This window comes from Aquarana catesbeiana, linkage group LG06 (assembly GCF_042186555.1).
Source record: "Aquarana catesbeiana isolate 2022-GZ linkage group LG06, ASM4218655v1, whole genome shotgun sequence".
Classification (NCBI taxonomy): Eukaryota; Metazoa; Chordata; class Amphibia; order Anura; family Ranidae; genus Aquarana; species Aquarana catesbeiana.
The window spans coordinates 65,963,948-65,982,882 of record NC_133329.1 but is presented as its reverse complement, the minus strand read 5'-3'; positions in this window follow the sequence as shown (position 1 = coordinate 65,982,882).

Sequence of the window (18,935 nt, the reverse complement as noted above, 5' to 3'; positions counted from 1 at the left end):
TTTGACCATGAATAAATGGATATTTGAGTTTATGAAAAGACTTTATGTGTTTTAATTAACATCATTGATTTAGACACAATGTCAAATTAACAAGGGACAACAATCTCCTTGAGGTTGCAAAAACACACACAAAAAAAAATAATGTTCTAGTGGTAACTTAAAAAAAAAAAAAATTATACATAAACAAAAAAGGTTCTTTGTGTTAACTTTATATTCAAAAGAAAAAATCACAATAAACAAAAAAATGGTTCTTTGTGGTAACTTAAAACAAACAAAATTAAAAACAAACAAAAATGAAAGAAAAATGTATTTGTGTTCAATTTAAGAATTACAAAACTAAAACAAAAAAAAAAAAAAATGGTTCTTTGTGGTAACTTTACAAACCCCCCCCCAAAAAAAGGTAGATAAAGATAAAATAATTTCGACAACAATCATAAAATACAAATCTGGATAAAATCTAAAATAAAAGATGACTCCCCCCAAAAAAACAAGTGTAAAAATTATTATTAGTATGGAGATATGGCTTTTAAAAATAATACTATATCATTCATGAGATCAAAGAGAAAAAGAATCCAGAAATCAGTTTGGGAGAACTCTGTGTGAATCGGAACAGCAAAACATCTTTGTTCTTATAGCATTATTAAAGAAGACATTAATGCGCTGCATTCAACGATCACAGAATTTGCAGCGTGATGAATGTGCTACCTACAATACGAACACTAGTTTTACTAGACCGAGTGCTTCCGATTAGTTTTTGCTTATGAGCATGCGTTGTTTTTTTGTCCGTCGAACTAGCATACAGACGAGCAAATTTCTGGATCTGGTGTAGTTACGACGTAAAGATTTGAAGCATGCTTCAAATCTAAAGTCCATCAGATTTGCGGCTGGAAAAGTCCGCTGAAAGTCCGGGGAAGCCCACACATGATCGGATTGTCAGCCGTATTTTGTCCGGCGGACTTTTGTAGACGAAAAGTCCGACCGTGTGTACACGGCATAAGAGTCTCACAGACTCAGCACAATCATTTTTGCATTACTTCATACACAAAAGCTCGTCATCCTGGCACACACGATCAGACCGGCTGCTGTAAGCTGAGCTGTGCATGCGCAGCTCAGTTTACATTCCATGGATTGCTGTGAGCAAGCAGGTAGGTGTATTATATTGTAGAAGAGAAATTTCATGTCTCTTCTGCAATAAAAAAAAAAGCCCACCTGTTCACAGGATGTAATGACAGAACTTCTTTTGTTCTACTTTAAGATACAAAAACTTTGGGACAAACTATGATTTAAAAAACACAAAGCAACATATACTTTTCTACACCCGAAAAGCTAATTTGTATTTGTAAGAGAGGAGGAGGGGAGGGGGGAGAGGCAGCATAACATGACATTTAGGCTGAAAGTCTGCTTTAATATTCAACTAGCAAGTAGTGCAAACACACAAAGCCAGAACATAGGAACAGACCCTCTCCTAATCCTTCAATGTGCTTCTCCCCGACAGGGGCTTAAGGTAGCCATACACTACACAATCTGATTGTACAATCTTTAAATAAAATATGCAGGCCCTTACACTATATAATTCTTGGCAGATCAAAATCTGATTGTACAAGAAGATTGTGTAGTGTATGGTCAACTTAAGTCCTGACCTGTGAGCTTGAAACATTTTCATTACAGTTTGTTGGCCATTGCAGTCGGTTTGCACCTACAGTAAGCCCAGTGGCTGCTGTCAGAGTATAATATGTCCTACCTTTGCCATCAGTAACTAAAAAAAATAAAAAAGAAATAAACTTCATTGCTGTAACTAAAGTAAATCCCATTGTTGGTGTCAGATCCTCCTCTCCCTGCAGTCTTCCATACAAAACTGAGCACATTGATGGGGTGAAGAGGCTGTATCACTATGGAGTTTGTATACAGAAGGGGGAATGTATCACTGCAATAATGACACAAAGTTCTACACCTGTGCAGACACCATAGCAATACAGATCCCCAGACATTTCCACGCAGCCACCCCTCAGTGTTGCCAACCGTGAGTATTTTTACTGGCAGCCAGTAAAAAATGGTCACTTTTCTCCTGCCAGTAAATGCCAGTAAGAGAAAAAGGTTGCCAGTAAAAAAAATATGGCTGTGACGCTTGGATCGGAACTGTGCATACGCAGCTCGGGTCCGGAGCCGGCTGAGACCATGCAAGTGCCTGCTACAGTTTGTTCAGGTGGTACTGGCGGGGGCGGGTCTGGCGGAGGCGGTGCCTGAGTGGGTCATGTGAAGTCATGGTGCAAGGGAGCCGAGCGGAGCAGCCAGAGCCTCTTGTGCAGGTCTGCGGGACGGGAGCAAGGCAAGTCGGGAGTGGGACTGTCAGTGCTGTTTAGACTGGAGGGGACTAAAGAGACCACCTGGCATGGAGAGAGACTGTCATTATGACTCAGGAGGAGACGTGTTGGTGATCTGTGAGGCTGCACACTGCTCAATTTCATGTGTGTGTGCCCGTCCATTCTAATTTCCTGCCCTCCTGAGTTCTGCCCCTGAGCCACTTACTTACTATATTGAAAATAAAATAAGAAATATGATTTTTTCTTTAATACCTACCTTAAATCACATTGTTAATTGCATATTATACTTATTTTTAGCCTAAATACTTAAATTTGTACTTAAAACTGTAATTTTGTAACTTTTGGAAATGCCAGTAAAAAAGTGGCTGTGCCAGTAAATTTTGGGTGTTGTGTCAGTAAATTTCAATCTGGTAGGTTGGCAACACTGCCACCCCTCCTCCCCCCTTCACATGAGGCATTTGCATAACACCACATTGAAAGAGCTGCTGAAACTGTTGAACTTCCATGCAGACTCGGTCTCGGCAACACCCGGGGGAGGGGGCGTGGCTGAGCTGAGACTGGGGGGGCGTGGCTGAGCTGAGACTGAGGGGGCATGGCTGAGCTGAGACTGAGGGGGAGTGGCTGAGCTGAGACTGAGGGGGCGTGGCTGAGCTGAGACTGAGGGGGCGTGTCCCTCTTTCTTCAGTGAGTACAGCCACTAGACACAAGGAGAAGTGTTCAGGGGACCCCTAGGGCGGCACAGTGGTGCAGTGGCTAGCACTTTCGCCTAGCAGTAAGAAGGGTCGCTGGTTCGAATCCCACCCACGACACTACCTGCCTGGAGTTTGCCTGTTCTCCCTGTGCCTGTGTGGGTTTCCTCCGGGTACTCCGGTTTCCTCCCACACTCCAAAGACATGCTGGTAGGTTAATTCGATCCTGTCTAAATTGTCCCTAGTATATGAATGTGAGTTAGGGACCGTAGATTGTAAGCTCCTTGAGGGTAGGGACTGATGTGAATGTACAATATATATGTAAAGCGCTGCGTAAATTGACGGTGCTATAAAAGTACCTGAAATAAATAAACTACAGAGAAGCTCCACAGACTCCAGTAATCTTTTTCCATTTAAGGGCTGCGAATGGGACAGAGGAGAGGAACCATGTCCCTGACGCCGCCCCTGCTCCATGTAGAATAATGTGTCCGGGTTTGATAGGTTGAAATCCGGACAGATGATTGAAAAACCGGACTGTCCGGGTGAAAAACGGACAGGTGGCAACCCTATGTTCTGTACATCTGTGTACTGAACTCCTCCAGGTTGTCATATTGCATTTTTTTAGAAAATTGCAGATTGAAAAGGAAAGATCATTTTAATAACATAATAAATAACATATAATATGATATGGATTGTACAGCAATTGTATATGTTATAAGTTTTTTTTCTTATTTGCTCAACTTTTTCCAAGACTTGTTATCCTTTAAAATAAAAATTTCTTTCACACATTTGGTTTTATGGTTTAGAAAGATAATAGCTATATACGGAATTAAATATATATATCCTGAATTAAAATATTTATGCTATTTGATATATTGAAAAAGAATATATAAAACACAAAGCGCTGTGATGCTAAATAGCTGATAATTACACATGAAACCAAGTGAGGCTGCTATCAAAAGAGAGTGTTTTCAGAGTCACTTAAAAAGAATAAATAATGATATTTGAAGCGCTTCACAATGTGCATAAAAATGAATATATATGAATAAATATAAATAAATAAATATAAATACTCAAATAAATCCAGCGGTAAGTAAAAATTCCTAAAAAATCCAGCAATCAAAATAGTGTAAAATTATAAAAAATTAGTGCCACCAAATGTGTAAAAAAAAATCCACATAAAAAATCAACATAAAAATAAATATATAGGGATGTATTCAGAAGGTTCAATTATACAAGTGTAGAATCCGATTGGTATAAAGCTTTGATCCAGTCCCACTAGCAAAGCTGTTTAAAAACACTTGCTTAAAGCGGGGTTCCACCCAAATTTTGAACATTATCTCTATGCATTCTCTTCCTTGCCTAGATGCTGACATGCTGTGTAAAAAAATTTAAATCGCCGTAATTACCTTTTTTTTTCTAATCTTCTTAGCACTTCCTGGTTTTCCTCCCATGGGAGTAGGCGTGTTTCTAGCCTCTCCCAGACCTCCCACAGTCCCCTGGGAGCTAGTCTCAGGCTTCCCAGCATGCATTGTGCAACAGCGTCATCACAACATCTCAGTGAATGCTGGGAGCACAGCATTCACCGCATCCAGGAAATACATGCTTGTGGGCTTCAAATGCCCACAATGAAGATGGAAACCGCCTTCAGTGAATTTTATAAGTTATTCTTTACAACAAAATCGGACACAGGCGGACTTATTACACAGAACATGTGAGTAGATAATCATGAGAAGAAAAGTTTGTGAATGAACTCCAAAAACAAAAAACGATAGATAGGTGGACCCCCGCTTTAATTAAGGTGCTCATTGACATTTATAGTAACAATGTTTCTTTTGCTTCTGTTCGCAACCAATGTGAGAATCATAAACAGATCTCATTTAACAGGCAGATAAGAGAAAAAACCAATCATTGTGCAATAGTTAGGATACCAAAGTACACAGGCAAACTTCAATCCACTCACGTGTGCCTTATAATGATAAGGCATATGCAGGTTTTACTATAGCAGTCAGCCGCCTTAGACAGGAGCATATTCTGCCCATCCTGCCTACACCTCAGGGTGTGGTTCTTGAGAGGGAAAGGCTTGAATCTCTAGGTTGTCCTGAAGAAGCTATTCCAACTCTTCTCAGTGCCAGGAGGGGAAGCACTAATAGGGTATACGAGCCTATATGGTCTAGATTCACTGATCATATGTATTCCAGGTCGAATCCTTGTAACTCTCCAGCAGTACAGGACATACTGAGTTTTCTCCAATCAGGACTTGACCTATCCTTAGCAGTCAGCTCACTAAGAGTTCAAGTTTCAGCCATCTCGGCCTTCACAGGAGTATCTTGCGCAAATCATGCATTAGTTCGTCAATTCTTTAAAGGAGCTATCAGGCTTAAACCTCAAAGAAGACCTAGGTTTCCCAAATGGGACCTCCCTATTGTCTTGGATTTTCTCTTCAATCTCCGATCAGATCCTGATAAACCTCTTTCCATGAGAGACCTCATGCTCAAGACCACCTTCTTAGTAGCTGTGACTTCGGCTAAAAGATTGTCGGAAATTAGAAATCTAGGTTCAGAAGAGCCTTTTCTGACCTTCTTTCCAGACAGGGTAGTGTTGATTCCCATGCTAGGGTCAAACCCTAAAGTGACATCAGTCTTTCATGAAAACCAAGAGATTGTACTTCCTACTTTCAGAACAACGGATAATCAGGATGTTCATCCACTTGACGTAGGCCACACTCTAAAACAATACCTGGAGGTCACAGCTCCGTTCAGACAAACAGAATTTCTTTTCGTTCTTCTCCATGGTAAAAACAAGGGAATGCGAGCTTCGGTCAGATTAATTTCTTCTTGGATTGTGCAGACCATTCAGAGGGCATACAAGGCAAAGGGCTTGGCTGCTCCAGAGGCAGTGACAGCTCATTCGACCCGGAGTATCTCGACCTCGTGGGCAGCTTCTCGGCATGTCGTGCCTGAAATCATTTGTAGAGCGTCTTCTTGGTCTTCTATTAACACATTTGTCTCCCACTACTGTGTTGAGCCTGCCGCTCTGTCATCCATTAATTTTGGTTTACAAGTATTGTCAGTTGACAATGTTAAATAAAATTTGGTTTCTTTGCTCAAACATTTTTGCCCACGCGGGTGTGTTTTGGCGAGTTATTTCCCACACGTATGCTGCCATGGAGCCTGTCAGGAAAACAGAAAATTTATATCAAATACATACCGTAATTTTCCTTTCCTGATAGGCTCCATTGCAGCAGGAGTCCCTCCCAAATGTCTGGAGTAGGCTAGTTACGGAACATGGATAGCAGCCTAGAGCAAAGATTTATGGGAGAGGAGTCCTATTGGGTAGTTATGGAGGCGGAGCCTACCCACACGTATGCTGCCATGGAGCCTATCAGGAAAGGAAAATTACGGTAAGTATTTGATATAAATTTTCCGTTTTTTTTCACAATTTGCGCTCTCCCTGCATTCTTTTTAGAAGAAGTCTGCAAAGGTTTTAAGTTAAACTCATCACTTTCGTGCCCTCGAGCACAGCATAGTATGGGTTATAGAAAACAGAAAAAAAAACTTCTAATGTTTTTCCTGATCTTTGCACAACAATACCCCATAAATGAGGAGATAAATAATAATAATAAAAACATTTTTTTCTGAGGTATCTCTTGCCTCAATAAAACTCTGATGGTTCCAGCTGACAACTTACTTTCAGGCACCCTGTGGATAACTGCTTTGAGGCCCTGCTGAAGGCTTTGTTTTCCCTATCTGGACCAACCTCACAACCACGTGTGGTTGCCACAGCAGTGTGTCAGACACACAGGGTGTGATCCAAATCGAAGTGCCTTTCAAAGTCAATTGGCCTGTTTCCAGTAACCTTGCTATGTGGACAAAATCTTGTATTGTACTTCTGTCTGTACAAATGTTGAGAATCCTCTGGCTAAAATGTTGGTTTGCAAAGGTTGGATGCTTGCATCAGAAAGCCCAGAAAGATGATAATGGTCCCTACGTGCAAGCCAAGCCCCTCGGGGTAGAAAAGGTTGTCCTTTTGTTCCTCCCAGGCATCTACAGTACATCTAGACTAAACCAGGCAATTCCTTTTGCCGCAAGTCTTGGTCCTCCAGACCTTCTAAGCTGGGTCCTAGGCCCCCTTCACAATGAAGGGACACTTCCAATGTTATCAGTGAGGGGACATTTGCTGGTTTTTGCAAACACCTGGTGCCAGGATATATCAGACTCCTTAATATATAGGAGGTTGTGTCCTTTGGTTACTTACTGGAATTTCAGAGCAATTATTCAAACTTGTTTTCAGTCATCAAATGTTCTATCATCTCCTTCTCTGCACAGAGTGGATTTTCTGAAAGCTATCTTTCAATGTCAGGCTCAGGGCGTGACGCTCGTACGCTTAGGCTTACTGAAGAAGCCCAATTATCGGGCGCAACACATCTAGGGAGGAGCCGAGTCTGTGATGTCACACTTATAAACGCTAATGATATTATGATTTTGTAAGTGTATTTTATGGTGGGGTACTTTAATAAAGAAATCTGACAGAGTACACTATGTCTATGCCCTTTTGCCTTAATTGATATGTGAGCTGAACAGAGGATTCCCTCAAGATTTATCTGGTTGGGAGTCTGATGAGTAAGTTGTTTAGTGCATTGAGGTGAGCAGGCATTTTGTCTGGTGGAGGAGTTGCACTTGTGCATGCAGGTTGAAGACGTGGTGTTTTACAAGCTGTTTCCCGTTTATTTTCAGTACTATTTTTCACAGAACTTTTTTAATGATTGAAATGTAAACATCCCTTGTAATAGAAAAAAGCATGACAGGTCCTCTTAAATATGCGATCTGGGGTCAAAAAGTCCTCAGATCTGATATTTGGACTAAAATGCAAAAAAACCAAAATAAATGTCGTTTGAAAAAATGACAAAAAAAAATATGCCTTTAAGACAAATGGGCGGAGCTGACATTATGACGTCGCTTCCGCCCTCCTATGGTATGGTGACGGGTGTGGGCCATCTTAGCCTCACTCATCTCCATACCCAGGAAGTGACAGGTGCCGATCGCCTCGCTGCTACCGACGGCTCCGGTAAGCGGCGGAGGGCGCGGGAGAGTGGCGGGAGGGGGGTGTCACCTCTCCGGACGCTGATAACAGTGATCTCACGGCGAATCTGCCACAGAGACCACCATTATCGGAAACACAACTGGCTCCTGTAAAGATGGATACCTCGGTTGTGGCAGCAGCTGCTGTCATTACTGAGATATCCACCTTCAAAGTGCCGATGTATATGTACAGGAGATATGTACGGTCAATTACTACCGGGGCCCATATCTGTGTCTTGCTTTTCTTATCTATCGCATAGAAGTATAAGATAATTTGTTGTGTGAACTTAAACTGCAAGATAAGGCAGTCTTTCTTTCACTGTGATTGTGATAATGGGTCAGTCGCAAGGAAAGGATCTCCCACCTCCTCCAAACCCCGGAGGAAAATTGTAAAGATTATGTAGCCAGAGTATGTTGAAATGATTATGAGTTTATAAACCCCTGGGTATCTAACTTAGCTGGGTGGACAGAAAGTATGCACAGTTGTGATCCATTCCCTCGAGAAGGAGATAATAATGAATTTCACATAGATAAGCCCTTCACCATATGTCTGGGAGAGAAGAAAGCCTTCCCATGGTGACCCTCAGTGGGACATGGAGTACATAAGAAAATGGGCGGGGAGAACTGGTTAAAGTATGCCCCTTATTGGTTTCAGAGAAATAGTAAGAAACAAAAGAAGCCCTCTAAAAACCTAAATAGAGAGGATACTGATAAGAAACATAAGGATGAGGCAGATAAGAGACCAGATCCAACTGCCCCTCCCCTCCCATTCAACCCTCCACCATACACAAACAAAATCTATCCCAGTGTCACAAAAGAAGATATAGACCTGCTGGCTGGACACCATGCCAAGCAGCAAAAGCCGTGCAGAAATCCCACACCTGGGTCTACTACTGACACAGACAGGAAACCAGATAAATCCCCAATTTCAAAAAAAAGATTTTGAGGAAGCAATAAGAAAGAAAAAGGCAAAGTTAGGATGATTATCAATTAGAGTTAAGAAGGACAGAGGAACAAATGAAACAGCTCCAGCAAAAAGTAAATACTTTAGCTGCCCAAACGTCATTATTAAAACGACAATTAAGAAGTCAGAATAAGGAGGCGGGTAAGAATAAGGAGGTAAGTAGTAAAACTAAGGAGGAAGACGGGGCTATATTTCATGGCCCCTTTTTGACCATAGGTGAGGATATGCTTAAAAAGCCCATTGAAATAGAAGACATAAATAAAAAATTATAAAACACTGTCCAAAGCCAAATGTCTCCACTGGAGGTACGTTAGCATACTTGAAAAAGGCTTGTAAGGGTAGGAATTACACACAAGAAGACATGCGTCTTATCATTGATGGCATTATAGAACAGGCCACTGCCTGGGATTCAACTAATGTCACATCCATATCAGTGATCACCCCATATAACGGACAGGCAAGTAAATACCCATTAAATACAGAAGATGGCAGAAAAACCATGTGGGATGAGCTTGAGGCCGAAATGAAAAACACATTTAAAAATAAGTCCTCTCTCCCCACTGCTATAGCGTGTAAACAAAAGTCAAGTGAGTCAGCATTGGATTTCTGGAAAAGGTTCATGGACACCTGGACCCAAAAGACCGGGTTGTCTTTGCAGGCAGAAATGATACGTTTAATGATTCAAACCTACATATCTAATCTTAAACCACAAATGGGTTTAATGGTCAGGCAAATGATCTCTGAGTGGCCTACCAGTACACTGGAGGACTTTCAGAAGACATTAACGGAGAAAGACGCAACAGGTTGTTTTGAGATAAAGGAGAAACTAGTAAGTGCACATTTCCAAGGGGGACCACAAAATGGCCCACCCCAGGGGAATGATGGACAGTGGGGAGGAAGAGAACGAGGTAGAGTAAGGGGACGAGCTAAGAGCGGGGATAGAGGAAGGGGGTTTTCACAGAACCCCCCTGGTAACTCCAGAACTGGATGGGGCAGAAGATCACTAGAGAAACCAATGCCCCCATGAGTCCCAAGACCAGACTTCTCAGCCCTTACCACTCACACAAAATAACACCCAGTGGGCACCAATTCAACAAACACAAGGACCAAAATACCCCATTTAGTGGCCAAATCAGCAACAATGAAGCTGCCCTAGTATCCCAGCATTCCCCCTTGTCTTTCACTGATATAACGAACAACCAATCGTGACATTACATGTCCAAGGAAAGCTGATCCCTTTCCTCCCTGAAAAAGTATGGTCAGAAAGCGCACTCGATGTGGGACTCATCTCCTGCACCCCCTATAGGGCCACCCTTAAAAAGTGGGCACAACCTATTTACCACAAACAATATCCCCTGTCCAAAGAGGAGGAGGGAATTGCTCCGATGGTGGAGTACTTTCTTAAAAAGGGAATTTAAAAAGAAACAGTTTCACCCTACAACACACCTATAAATCCAGTTAAAAAGCTGGATGACAGTCATAGGTTTGTGCAGGACCTAAGGGCCATAAACAACTTAGTTGTACCTATCGCACCCATAGTGCCTGATGTTCCATCACTCCTCACCTCCATTCCATCCAATGCTAAATATTTCTCTGTGATTGATTTAACAAACACATTTTTTTTCTGTCCCTGTGGACAAGGAGACACAGCCAATACTTGCATTTTGTTTTAGAAACCGCCAGGTGACACGGTGTAGAATACCCCAGGGTTATGTGGACTCCCCTGTAGTCTACTCAGTGGCCCTCCAGGTCCTGGACTCCCCGCCATGGTTCCATCCTACTCCAATATATTGATGATTTACTGTTGTGTAGTCCAAGCCAGGTTGCATGCAAAGAGGATGGTTTAGATCTGTTACATTGGTTAGCAGATAATGGTCACAAGGTTTCTAGGAAAAAGCTACAATGGTGTCAGGAAACTGTTGAATACCTTGGTTTTGTGCTTTCTAAAGGAGTGAGGAAAATCAGTCACAAGAGAGCTGTGGCTCTCGTGGGTCTGCTCCGCCCACTTACTAAGAAAGATATGCTGTCTTTTCTTGGTGTGATTGGTTACTGCCGCCAATGGATACCTGATTGTTCCTACTATGATAACCTCCTGAGACAAGCCACAAATATCGATATGCCAGAATGTGTAAAATGGAATGATGAAATGTGTAATGCTTTTGTACATCTTAAAACTGCAATGGTCACAGCTCCTGGGCTTGGATTACCTGAATATGGCAAGATGTTTCACTTATTTGTCAGGGACAACTGTAAAACCATGGCGGGAGTCCTGGCGCAAGAGCATGGGGGCAAACTCCGACCTATTGCATTTTTTTCACGGGTTGTGCCTATGCCGTTACAGGGTATGCTGGCGTGTCTCCGAGCTTTAGCATCCTGTGCGATGGTTGTGGAGATGGCTATTTCATTCACCCTGGGTCATGTAACTACACTGCATACTACCCACAATGTGTCCATCCTGTTAAAAAACATCCATACTCAACACATGTCGGCTCAAAGGTTGACCAGCTATGAGGTGATCTTATTATCCAACCCAAAACTTGAGATAAAATATACATCGCCCACCTCTGGCCCTGCTCCTATCCTGAATGCCTTACTAGGCTTGAACGATAAGGAAGATGAAGTAGTGCCTCAGCATGAGTTCATGGACCTCATACACCAAGATACATCTCCCAAGTCTGACATGTCTTCAACCGCCCTCCCTGATGCACAAAATGTATTTGTAGACGGCTCTTGTTCAAGGCCAAATGATAACACATATCACGCAGAGTATGCTGTAGTTCAACCAGTGTTAATTTTAGTCTTAGGACTAAAATGGCATTTTAGTTTTAGTCCCATTTTAGTCTGCTGCAATTGTTTTAGTTTTAGTCCTATTTAGTCCACTAAATCTCCAGTACATTTTAGTCGACTAAAATGTCCTACGTTTTAGTTGACTAAAATCTCCAGTACATTTCAGTAATTGCAATTTAGTTTTAGTCATAGTCTTTTGACTAAAATGGCATTTTAGTTTTAGTCTCATTTTAGTCTTTTGACTAAAATGGCATTTTAGTTTTAGTCGTATTTTAGTCATCTCAGTTGTTTTAGTCGTATTTTAGTCGACTAAAATAGTATTCATTTAGTCGACTAAAATGCTTTAGTCATTTTAGTCGATTAAAATGTTTTAGTCGACTAAATTAAATAAACACTGAGTTCAACTACCCGATGTGATACTAGAAGCAAACCCAGTTCCCTTTCAGTCAGCTCAAGCGGCAGAACTGATAGCACTCACAAGAGCATGTCAGCTCTTTGAGGGACGAGACGTGAACATATACACTGATTCCAAATATGCATTCGGGGTCGCACACGATTTTGGAGTCATTTGGCAAAGAAGGGGTTACATAGCGGCCGATGGTAAATCCATCTCACACTCCACTTTGATTACAAGTCTGTTAGAAGCAATACAACTTCCAAAATCAATAGCCATCCTCCATTGCAAAGCACACAAAGGACAACAGGATGACATCGCTAAGGGAAACGCACTAGCAGACAGATTAGCAAAAGAGGCAGCTAACAGGCAAGAGGCCACTATACCAATGCCCTTCCTAACTCCAGAAATGCCCCTTCTAGACCAAACCTTACCCAACCTCCAGGTCCATCCCACCCCTGAGGACATTAGGAAATAGAACATTGACGGATTGCAGAAAAGCCCTGAATCAGGGCTCATCTGCCAAGAGGGGAGACCGTGCACACCTGTAGTTAGTGCACCCCTATTTATCCAACAATCTCATGGGGTAGGACACAGAGGCTGGCAGGTTACATGTAGGTTATTGGATAAAGATTTTTTCATCCCCGGTCTTCCCTCATTAGTAAAATCACATGTTGCAGATGCATTACATGCCTCAGGAACGGTCCAAGAAATCAACACAGGGCAAAACACGAACACCTTGTTTACCCGTCCACACCATTCACTCATCTTCAGATTGATTTTACACACTTGCCCAAACTAGGCAAGAGACAGGAATATTTACTTGTATTAGTAGATATGTTCTCACGATGGACAGAAGTGTTCGTCACCACAAAGGAAGATGCACAAACTGTAGTCAGAATCCTTACACAGGAAATAATCCCAAGATGGGGCTGCCCACTTCAAATGAAATCAGACAATTGTCCTGCCTTCATAGCCAAACTGTGTCAAGATTTAATGAAAACACTGAAGATTGACTGGAAGTTTCACATCCCATGCCACCCCCAGAATTCAGGGATAGTAGAAAGAATGAATAGGGCACTCAAAGATAAAATCAGGAAAACCACAGGGGGAACTTTCAACGGATGGAAAAAGGTACTTCCTGCAGTCCTTGCAAAGGTAAGAATGACTCCCTCTATAACCACGGGTTACTCCCCTTTTGAGGTCTTGATGGGCAGACCTTTTCCCACCCCATGGGCCAGACAGCAATTAATGTTAGAAATAGGGGATCTTGAGCTCATACAAGAGGAGCATGTTAAGAAATTGATTGAAACTTTGGATAGAGCAACTGAATCGTACCAAGAAGCAAGAGTACCCATTTGGACCCCCAACTACAGTGATCGTGGTTACCCGAACAGCCATTCTGGTAGAGGGACAACAGGCTTGGATCCATGCCAGTCATGTAAAGAAGGTGAACCAAGCACCTAAGAAGCAAAATAAAGCACAGAGAGGTGAAGCAGGTGATACAAATCCTCAAACAGTGAGTGAAGCCGGTGGTCAAAAAGATGACCTTGCTTATTTCACCACAGACTTCTGGGAAGGCCTTGGGCCTCCTGTTCTTGATGACTTTGATGGTGTTCCTACCATTATGGATCGTAACTCACTATATTTATCATCCTGAAGACTTGGGGGCCTTTAGAGGCATATGTGACCTACCCAATAACACCACTAATACACTTATTAGACATAGAAGGGATGGGTATTCGGATTATGAAGGAACTAAAACTGATACTTTCACAGAAAAAAAATTGTTACTTAAATTTAAATTTAGCTATTCCCCAGAAATCAGGATATGAAAAATGTTGGATATGCAGTAAACTACATCCTAGCACAGCACGTATCCCTCTTATGGCTGTACCCTTGAATACCACCCCCGTCCTGAATGGAACACCTCCCATTACCCTCACTAAAGTACCAATAACATTAACCACTTCCCTACCCGCCTATAGTCAAATGACGTCCACAGATGGGATTTCCCATCCTGGGTGGACGTCATATGACGACCTGGGATTCCCGGCCGCCTAGGGGGCGCGCGCGCGCCCGCCGCGTTGCTCGGGACCCGGTGCGTGTGCCCTGCGGCCGCGATTGCCCGTTAACCAGGCCGGACCGTGGATCTCTGTGTGTAAACACAGAGATCCACGTCCTGTCAGCTCAGAGGAGAGTGATCTGTGTTCCCAGAACAGCGGAACACTGATCGGTCTCCTCCCCTTGTGCGTCCCCACCCCCTGCAGTTAGAAGCATTCCCTTAGGAAACACATTTAACCCCTCCCCGCCCCCTAGTGGTTAACCCTTTCACTGCCTGTCACATTTACACAGTAATCAATGCAATTTTATAGCATTGATTGCTGTATAAATGTGAATGGTCCCAAAAATGTGTCAAAAGTGTCCGATGTGTCCGCCATAATGTCGCAGTCACAAAAAAAAATCGCGATCGCCGCTATTATTAGTAAAAAAAATAAATAAAATTTTTTTTTTAAAAAATGCCATAAATCTATCCCGTATTTTATAGACGCTATAACTTTTGCGCAAACCAATCAATATACGCTTATTGCGATTTTTTTTTACCAAAAATATGTGGAAGAATATGTATCGGCCGAAACTGAGGAAAAAATTTGTTTTTGTTAAAAAAAATTGTGATATTTATTATAGCAAAAAGTAAAAAATATTGTTTTTTTTTCAAAATTGTCGCTCTTCTTTTGTTTATAGCACAAAAAATAAAAACCGCAGATGTGATCAAATACAACCAAAAGAAAGCTCTCTTTGTGGGGAAAAAAGGATGTCAATTTTGTTTGGGTACAACGTCGCACGACAGCGCAATTGTTGTTTAAAATGCGACAGCGCTGAAAACTAAAAATTGGTCTGGGAAGGAAGGGGGTAAAAAGGCCCGGTATTGAACCGGTTAAGAAACAACACCATTACCTTTCCAGCCATGGGCAGAAGTCACTTACCTGATTGGTGTTTTAGGTTGAGAAATTCATCACAGGGTGGAGAGGTATGTAGCCATAATAAAAAAAAATTCTTCATGGCCTCAGACTTCTCCACACCTTTTACCACCACAGACTGTAATTTAAATGACACCCTATACACCCTTATGAGCAATACTAATGCTGACACTGAGATGGGAAAGTTGCTTTTACTCCTAGCTCTTGCAGGTCTCTCTATTGATACACAACAAATCCTCAGCCACTAGCCTTGGGAAACAGAACATACATCTGTTGTGGGAAAACATGTCATCCATGGATTCCCATGGACCCTCAGGGATGGTGTTACCTTGCATTACTGATTCCAATAATGGGCATATTGGGGGACAATAAGGGAGGACACCTGCTGAAGGCTAGCATACACCCCAGGTACCCTCTCAAGCACTGCCACAAGAGAGATTTGTTCTTAGAGAAAGACATGGCCTGGGCATGGTTCCCCTCAGGGACAGGATGGGGGAGGCTGAATAACTGAACTCTATGAATGTTGCACTTGGATACATAACACCAGTGTAGAGGTACCCGATTATTATGAGTTCATTGCACAGCACAGGAAAGAGGTAGACAAACTACAGGTCGAAGCAAGGGATCTAGCTAAGACACTGAGCCCTTTTAACAACATAGGAGTGTTTGGCCTTAGTGGGATATTCTCATGGATAAAAGATATTGCTTGGTTATCATAATGATCTTGCTTTTTGTCTTGTTCGTATATGCTTGTTTCAAACGTGTTATGTGCTTAATTTCCCAGGCTACTCGAACCCCTGACCCAGCTACTACTAATAGAGCTTACCTCAGCTTATATTACAAAAACCAAGATGAGTATGTTACAATGAAACAGGATAAGTCATGTCCATGACTTAAGAGGGGATTGTAATAATATGAACGAATTACGACTCCATTTTGTGTATAACTCTGCCATCTTATGTGAAGTCTGTGTGTAGGTTTTTGTTTGTGTATGAGTGTGTGGGAATGTTTGTACAGCAACAGACCCCCTATTGTGTTTAATTGTGGTCAAGCCCTTTCAAGTATATATATCCTGTTTAGCCTTAGACAATCAGCTAAAGATATGTAACTACTGTCCAGGTGTCCTATCTAATCTTTATCTCCAAGACACTATGCATTCAACTAACCACCCCCCCTTTGATCTATACTCCATATAAGCTGCATTTATTCTCATTAAAGACAGATACCCTTTGAATTCATCTTGTTTCACATGTAGAGGTCGACCGGCCGGCCGATATATCGGCCGATATTTGGCATTTTTAATTAATCGGCATTGGCCGATTGTGCTGATAAAAAAGGTTGATTATAACTTCAGCGCGACTTGCAAATGACTTTTGTATTAGAAGTCAATGCAAGTTGCCTGAAGTCTTCTGTGGAGTGACTTCTATCCTCTCTGGGCAGCCTGCCAAGTCTGATAAAAAAAACTAAAAATATACAATGATTCCACTTGCCAATGAACTGAACTCCCTGTGTAGGAGTTCTCAGTTTAACCATTTAAAGACTAAATCTTTTCTGACATTTGTTGCTTACAAGTAAAAATCCTGTATTTTCTGCTAGAAAAGCACTTAGAACCCCCAAAAATTATATATATATGTTTAGCAGAGACCCTAGGGAATAAAATAGCGGTTGCTGCAATATTTTATGTCACACGGTATTTGCGCAGCGGTCTTTCAAACCCAATTTTTTTTGGAAAAAATACACTAATGAATTTAAAAAAAAACTAAGCAGTAAAGTTAGCCCATTTTTTTTCGTCCAAAAGTTTTGATTACCTGTTTAAATGTAAGAAATTTTCTGTATCACTTATTACTTAAGGCTGCTTTCACACTGGAGCAGGCAGGCGTTGATGGTAAAAAGCTGCTAGTTTTAGCGGCGCTTTACCTTCATTTTAGCGGCGCTATTCGGCTGCTAGCGGGGGGGCTTATAACCCAGCTAGCGCCCGAGAAAGGTGTTAAATGCGCCCGTGAAGCGCCGCTGCCGAATCGCTTTCCAGGCCCTTCGGCAGCAGTGTGCATTCATTTCAATGGGCAGGAATGGTGGAGGAGCGGTATACACCGCTCCAAAGATGCTGCTTGCAGGACTTTTTTAACATCCTGCCAGCGCATCACCTCAGTGTGAAAGCACTCGTGCTTTCACACTGAGACTGCAGGGGAGCCGTTTTGCAGGCACTTTACAGGCACTATTTTTAGCTCAAAAGCACCTGAAAAACGCCCCATTGTGAAAGGGGTCTAACTGTTAGATTTTATGAGATGAAGGGAAAAAAATCGGCTTAACATATCGTCCCAAAAAAATCTGCATTATATATCGGCCATCGGCCGTCGCGATTTCTAAATATCGGCATCGGCATCGGCCAGAGAAAAACCCATATCGGTCGACCTCTATTTACGTGTTTCATGGGGTCTCTCATGGTACCGGGGGTCACGGTGGTCTGCTAAAGTTAACCAAGGCGTGGTCGTCCAGAACCAGAATTCCTTTCAAAAGGGACATGCACACTGATAATCAAGGCACTGATTATCAGTGCAGTTCGAACAGCGCCCACCAGTGCTGCCAATCAGTGCCCACCAGTGCTGCCAACCAGTGCCTCTCATCAGTGCCACCTATCAGTGCTGCCTATCAATCCCAACTATCAGTGCCCTTCAGTGCCACCCATCAGTGCAGCCTCATGAGTGCCCATCAATGAAGCAGAAAAATTACCTGTTTCCATAATTTTTTTAAAAATTTAAAAAATGTTTGTTTTTTTTCCAAATTTTTGGTCTTTTGTTTGTGTAGCAAAAAATAAACAAAACAGTGATGATTAAATACCACCAAAAGAAAGCTCTATTTGTGTGAAAAAAAAAATAAAAATCTCATATGGGTACAGTGTTGCATTACCGCGTAATTGTCATTCAAAGAGTGACAGCACTGAAAGCTGAAAATTGGCCTGGGCAGGAAGGGGGTGACAGTGCCCAGTAGGCAAGTGGTTAAAGGGCGTGGCAGGGTGTGTGTCCTGTGCCTACATGCTTTTGTTAATATGTGTCCCTCATGCCCATCTCAAAACGTTGGGAGGTATGAATTCACCCATCCCTACCAGGGATGTGAAGGGATGTTCAGAGGAATTGGGCTAGCACAAACAATTTGTTTATCCTAGAAAACTGAAAATTGTATCAAATACTTACCGTAATTTTCCTTTCCTGGCGCCAAACCATGGCAGCATACAAGTGATAGGCTCCGCCTCTCTTCCATTCCCTCAGGACCAGTGAATAGCATAAATTAAAGACCTAGTTAGGCCCCACCCCATTCTTTGTAATTAGCTACATAACGAAACATACAAGGGTGGGTCCGTATGCTGCCATGGTTTGGCGCCAGGAAAGAAAAATTACGGTAAGTATTTGATACAATTTTCCATTTTCCTGATGCCACCATGGCAGCATACTAGTGATAAATAACTAGCTGACAGAGTGGGTTCTACATGTCAAATCAATTTTAAATTAGAATGGGATAAAAGACAGAACAGTCCTTCCTCCGCAGTCCACTAATGGCAAGAACCCTGGATCTTCTCCGTACCGATTGAAAAGGTATCCTGGGGCGACCATGATACTTCCTTGCAGATGGAATCTATGGACGCCTTCGAATGGGCAGCCCATGAGACCAAAACTGCTCTGGGAGAGTATGTATCCAGTGCTGAAGGAGGTTCACGACCCCT